General features: G+C 39.4%; 1 protein-coding gene across 1 annotated transcript in view; it reads right to left on the reverse strand.

The window, feature by feature from the left end:
• Positions 1-5,051, reverse strand: part of FRRS1 (ferric chelate reductase 1) — a 59,082-nt gene extending 54,031 nt beyond the window's left edge. The window contains exon 1 of the mRNA XM_025404951.1: positions 5,037-5,051. The gene's annotated coding sequence lies outside the window, so the exon portion shown is untranslated. The remainder of the gene's footprint in view (positions 1-5,036) is intronic.
• Between the last annotated feature and the right edge of the window lie 1,335 nt (positions 5,052-6,386).

Raw genomic sequence — 6,386 nt, forward strand, 5'->3', positions numbered from 1 at the left:
AGTGCTAAGTGGAATGGCCCCTTCTCTAAAGATCCAAAACTAAGAGATAAAACAATAGCAAATACTATTAACGTATAATTTAATAATGTTATTATTTATTAAGTGCCTGCTCTATTCCAGTCATCACAGTCCTGCTTTACATGTATGAATGCTAATCCTTGGAAGAAACATACAAGGGTTTTTGTTGTTGTTGCTGTTGTTTTTTACTGGTATGGAAACTGAAGCTCATAGAGCTTATAAAAATAAATAGTGCCTATGATCACACTGGGACAGAAATTTTAAAACTGCATTTCATTATAGTAATTCAGAGGTATGGAAGAAATAATAGTAGAAGAGCTAACAATTACTAAGGGCTTACAACATATTAGACATCATGTCAATGACTTAGTATGCATTCCTCACAACAACCTAGGGAGCTATGGGAGGTATTATTGTCCCCATATGTAAAATAGGAGTTACAGAAAATGAGAGGTGAAAAGTATGGCCTCTGGCCTACTTTGTGAGGTTTTGATCACCAAACTATCCATAGCTTCAAATCAGATCCTTAAGGCTGACATGGTAAGTAAATAAGGCATTATGGAGAAAGAGGGATTCTGAATAAGCATGATTTGAATTGGAGCAATGGGAGAATCAAAGGTAGAAAGAAAAAAGTGAGAATGGACTTTTGGGGGGACTGCTCTCTCCGCAGAAACTCCATAAGTGTCAGTTTTTCCTAATAAAGTTTATCACGTTTTTCCGCCACATTTTTTGGAGGCAGTAAGGAAGTCTAACTAGAACAGAAATCAAATGTCAGAAATAGTCATTGTAAAAATATTTTAATGAAGTCTGGTTCCTCTTTTATGTCTCTTTCATGAAGATATCCTTCTCCAAGACTTTTTCACTTGGCTTTTTTTTTCTTTTTTTTTTTTCTCTTTTTTGCCCTATTTCTCTGTAGAATCATCACTTCCACAGCCTCAATTATAACCTCTAGGATAGTATTTCTTAAATCTTTCAATTGCTCCACCCCACAGCTCTACAATGCTGTGACACAGATTTCCAACTGGGTATGGACTTCTGTTTAGATGACGAAAAACTTAATTTGTCTGAAGTGAAATTCGTTTTTTCCTCCAGACTAGTTCTTGAACCTCACTTTCCTAATCTGATGGTGGTCTGTCAACACATTTCTCATCAGCAGGATTTCAAACCCTGAACTCTCAGGATTGGATTCCAAACACTCTTTTGGTCCCCAACTTGCACCCAAGCTCTGCAGATTCTACCTACACCAATTCTGCACTCTACCTATCCCTCTTGCAACTCTCTTCTACTTTCCATTCTATTACATTTGTCTACTGTTTTCCTTTCTGCCACCACCTCCAAGCATGAAGACTTCCTTACCTTCACCCAGATTAATAAAACACTTTCAACTGGTCTCCCTGTTTCTGTATCTCCTTAACACAGGATTATTTTCCTAAGGTACAATTCTCATTATATCTCTCCTCTCCCCACAAAACACTCGGTGGCTTCCCAAGAATTATTAGATTAAGGAGCAAAGGCACTCGACACTTAATGTTTTATACTTTTCTGCACAACCCAAATTTCAAGGATTTTTTTCCCTATACTGTAATAACAATGTGCCGTCTGCTATTCCAGAAATAAGCTTCTCTTGTTTCTCCTGAAGTTTTGCCTTCTAAATGGGACCCCTATTTTTCCGCTAAATGGGACATTTATTTTTACATGGACAGGAATTTGGCCAAATTCCTGTCCATGTAAAAATAAAGGTTACACTGAAAAATAAGATACAAAAATCTCTGTACACTATGCCAAACTAGGTAGAATTGTGTATTCCCCATTATTTCACATAATACGCAAAAGAGTAATAATATCTGATATAAGCAAGGATGTGAAGAAACGAGCACTCTCATACACAGGGACAATGGTAAACTGTCACATTTTTAGATGTTAACAATATCTTAGTAAATTAAAAATGTTTATCCTCTGACCTGGAAATTTCATTTCTAGAAATGTATCTTACAGGCTGGGCGCCGTGGCTGCCGCCTGTAATCCCAGCACTTTGGGAAGCCGAGGCGGGGGCGGATCACCTAAGGTTGGAAGTTCGAGATCAGCCTGACCAATGTGGAGAATCCCCATCTCTACTAAAAATACAAAAGTAGCCGGGCTTGGGGGTGCATACCTGTAATCCCAGCTACTCAAGAGGCTGAGGCAGGAGAATCACTTGAACCCAGGAGGCGGAGGTTGAGGTGAGCCAAGATGGCACCATTGCACCCCAGCCTAGGCAACAAGAGTGAAACGCTGTCTCAAAAAAAAAAAAAAAAAAAAAAAAAAAAGAAATGCATCTTACAGGAAAATCCATACAGTTATGCAAGGATAATTTCCAGTAGCAAAAATGTTGGATAATTTAAGTGGTTACAAAAATAAACTACACTATACCCAAATTATATAATACTTGCTAACCATTAACAAGAATGAAATAGAGTAAAAAGATAACAAATACATCAGCTAATAATTATTGAGTGCATTCTAGGAGGTAGGCATTGTTTTAAGTACTTTTCAAGTATGAACTCATTTCACAAAAATCCCAAGACATGAATCTGCATGTTCTTAAGAAGATACATGCTCATGCTCCACTGAGGAATCAAAACAAGAAAACTGCAAAATGATATGGAATGTACCAAAATATACATAACTTAAAAGGAAAAGAAAAAAAAAACCTTTATACATGCTTCCAATTGTTCTCAACAGTGTTTACTGCTTAGGAAGGTATGTGTTTTCAGGATGGGAAGAGGAGTGGACTTCCTTTCTTTAATCCACTTTATAATGTGCATTTTTTTAAAGGATGTAGTGTTTTATAATTTTAAATAACACTACAAAGTATGTATATGTAAAGACCGTACAGAAACTGATTTGAAGGTGGTTAGATTTTTTCTTTTTTCTATTTTCAAACATTCTATGTTATTTTTACTATTTTTATCTGTTTTGATAAAGAAGACCTTTACTCCTCTTTCAAGATCCATTTAAAATGCCATCAACTACTGTCCTATGATACAATGAACTGTATGGACTTTGAAATATCACAGACCTAGGTTTGAATCTGTCCATTGATGTAATCCAGTAGGCACCACCATAGTGACCCTGGACAAATTATTTAACCTTACTGAGTCTTAGTTTTCTCACTTGTTAGAGACAATGCCACCAATATCAACGGCTTGCATGAGGATTAAATAAAATACTATCTCCAAAATATCTAGCACAATGACCACCATTAACAAAGTCTCCCATATAAAATTGTCTTCCTTTCTTGGAATCTTGCCTAATTCCACCAACCTAAAATAACCGTTCACCCCAAAAGCGTTAGTTTTTCCTAATAAATTTTATCATGTTTTTCTGCCACGTTGGGTGACTTGTCTTGTGGTAAACCTCTGGATATCAGTAAAGGCGTCCTACACATTGATCTCCATTCATTCTGACTAGCAGACAACCTTCAAAACAGTACTCATACAATGTGATTGTTACGTGAATTTTGAGAAAATCCGACATTAAAAAAGCAGACAGGTGTGAAACAGAGAGTACACTTCACCAAAAAAAATCAACATGCTGGCTAACTAAATGACGAATTAAAACTCACTTCTCCAACCTAACAAAACCATCTTTTAAAAGGTCTTTGTTTTCAATAAGCTGATAGATCAAATTTAGCCCCCCACTTCAGTTCTATCCCAGTATAATACTCAAATCTTACCACTTTTTTAAAAACACAGAAGTGGCTGGGCGCGGTGGCTCACGCCTGTAATCCCAGCACTTTGGCAGGCCGAGGCGGAAGGATGACTTGACCTTGGGAGTTCAAAACCAGACTGACCAACATGGAGAAACCCCCTCTCTACTAAAAATACAAAATTAGCCGGGTATGGAGGCGCCTGCCTGTAATCCCAGCTACTCAGGAGGCTGAGGCAGGAGAATTGCTTGAACCAGGGAGGCAGAGGTTGCAGTGAGTCGAAATCCCGCCGTTACACTCCAGCCTGGGCAACAAGAGCAACACTCCGTCTAAAAACTAAATAAATAAATAGGGCGGGCGCGGTGGCTCACGCCTGTAATCCCAGCACTTTGGGAGGCCGAGCCGGACGGATCACGAGATCAGGAGATTGAGACCATCCTGGCTAACACAGTGAAGCCCCGTCTCTACTAAAAATACAAAAAATTAGCCGGGCGTGGTGGCGGGCGCCTGTAATCCCAGCTACTCGGGAAACTGAGGCAGAAGAATGGCGTGAACCCGGGAGGCGGAGCTTGCAGTGAGCCGAGATCGCGCCACTGCACTCCAGCCTGGGCGACAGAGCGAGACTCTGTCTCAAAAATAAACAAATAAATAAATAAATAAATAAATAAAATTAAAATGCAGAAGCAAATGAAAATATCTGAACTGAAAAGTTTAGCTATATTAAGAAATATTCCTAATAACACATTTACAATTTGAAAAATCCCCTTTCCCCTTTAGGGCAGCAAGACAAGCACACACAAACGTTAAGTGCAGCCATAACTCCTTGCCACCCTGGAGTCTTTCTGAAATTTTAACGACGCTCCAGGGTTAGGGAGTTGGGGGGTAAGGAGACTAAAAGTTCTAGATTAAAAGACACTTTAAAAACCAAATAAGGCTCTAAGTAACCCTGATATAGGTAATCATGCCATTAGCTTTAAATATGAAACAGAGTTCCCATAGTTTTAAATTTAAAATTAAAAACAAAAAACTCCTACAAGAATAAAGTCGATGATTTTCAGGGTCCCAAACACTTCTTTACTTATAACCACCCATTTCTTGGAATTAAAGCTTGTTAGTCAAAGTCACGGGACATAATAACCTAACTCCTTAGTGAACACTCATTAGCTCAATTCAAGCTCCAGAACATAGTTTGGGAATAGAGCACCCGTTCTGTCTGGCCGACTGCCCTGGTCAGCACAGGCGCTGGCTCTCCAGTCTGTAGCTAAGCTGGATTTGATTTTTAACGCTTTGCAAAGAGCTCTGAATTGAAGGAAAAAGACGTGACACTCACCTTGAGAGGCGAAGGCAGCCTAACCAACTTCCGGTTTTGTTACAACTTGTATCACATTTCAGCAGCTGGGTGGAGCCAGTTAAGCCGTAAGCCAAAAGGGAACCTTTCACAAACTAAGCTACAGAACTTGATTTGCAAGACCAGTGCTAGTTTTAGGGCTCCATTTCTGAGAATTTAGAATACTGTTTTACACAAAGGGACACTATTTGCCAACCAGTACTTATTTAGCCACAAAATATAATTTTTGTCTTTCATTGCAAAACTATACCTGTCCTATAATAGTGCTAAGCAAAAGCAAATTAACTTTTAAAAAGTGAGGAAAGATCAGATTGCATAGAACTGAAACCTTTCTAAAGTGTGAATGATATAATGCAAAAGAAATCTTTTATTTTGCAAACCCTGAAATTTAGGAGTTTTGTTTTGTTTCTTTTTAAGCCTTTAATCTGTTTCACAAGACTCTTGCAAAAAAAAATTTTAGGGCTAGGAAAAGACAATGGAATTGAATTTTTTTTAATCTTTTTTTTTTATTTTGTTTTTTGTTTTCCTGTTTTTTACTTTGTTTCTTCTCTTTAATGTAATTGAAAATATTAAACATTCCATTTTAGACCTTGAGTGACATTGTAATTGCCCAGTGGGTTCACCTTGCCCGCTGTCTAGACAGAGTTGATTTATCAAGATAGGGGAATTGTAATGGAGAAAGAGTAATTCACGCGGAGCTGGCTGTGCAGGAGACCGGAATCTTTTGTTTTGTTTGTTTGTTTGTTTTGTTTGAGATGGAGTCTCCGTCTGTCGCCCAGGCTGGAGTGCGGTGGCGTGATCTCAGTTCACTGCAGCCTCCCCCTCCCGGGTTCAAACGATTCCCCTACCTCAGCCTCCCGAGTAGCTGGGACTACAGTCGCCCATCACCACGCCCAGCTAATTTTTGTATTTTAGCAGAGACGGGTTTCACCATGTTGACCGGGCTAGTTTTGAACTCCTGACCTTAAGTGATCCGCCTGCCTCAGCCTCCCAAAGTGCTGAGATTACAGACATGAGTCATGGCACCCAGCCTGGAGTTTTATTATTACTCAACATAGTCTCCTCAGGATTGGGAGATCAGAATTTTTAAAGATAATTTAGCGGGTAGGGGCTTGGGAAGTGGGAGTGCTGATTGGTCAGGTCGGAGATGGAATCACTGGGGGTCGAAGTGAGGTTTTCTTGCTGTCTTCTGTTCCTGGGTGGGATGGCAGAACTGGGTGAGCCCGATTACCGGTCTGGGTGGTATCAGCTGATCCACCGAGTCCAGGGTCTGCAAAATATCTCAAGCACTGATCTTAGGTTTTCCAAAAGTGATGTTATCCCCAGGAGCAA

Source organism: Theropithecus gelada, chromosome 1, assembly GCF_003255815.1.
Source record: "Theropithecus gelada isolate Dixy chromosome 1, Tgel_1.0, whole genome shotgun sequence".
Lineage (NCBI taxonomy): Eukaryota > Metazoa > Chordata > Mammalia > Primates > Cercopithecidae > Theropithecus > Theropithecus gelada.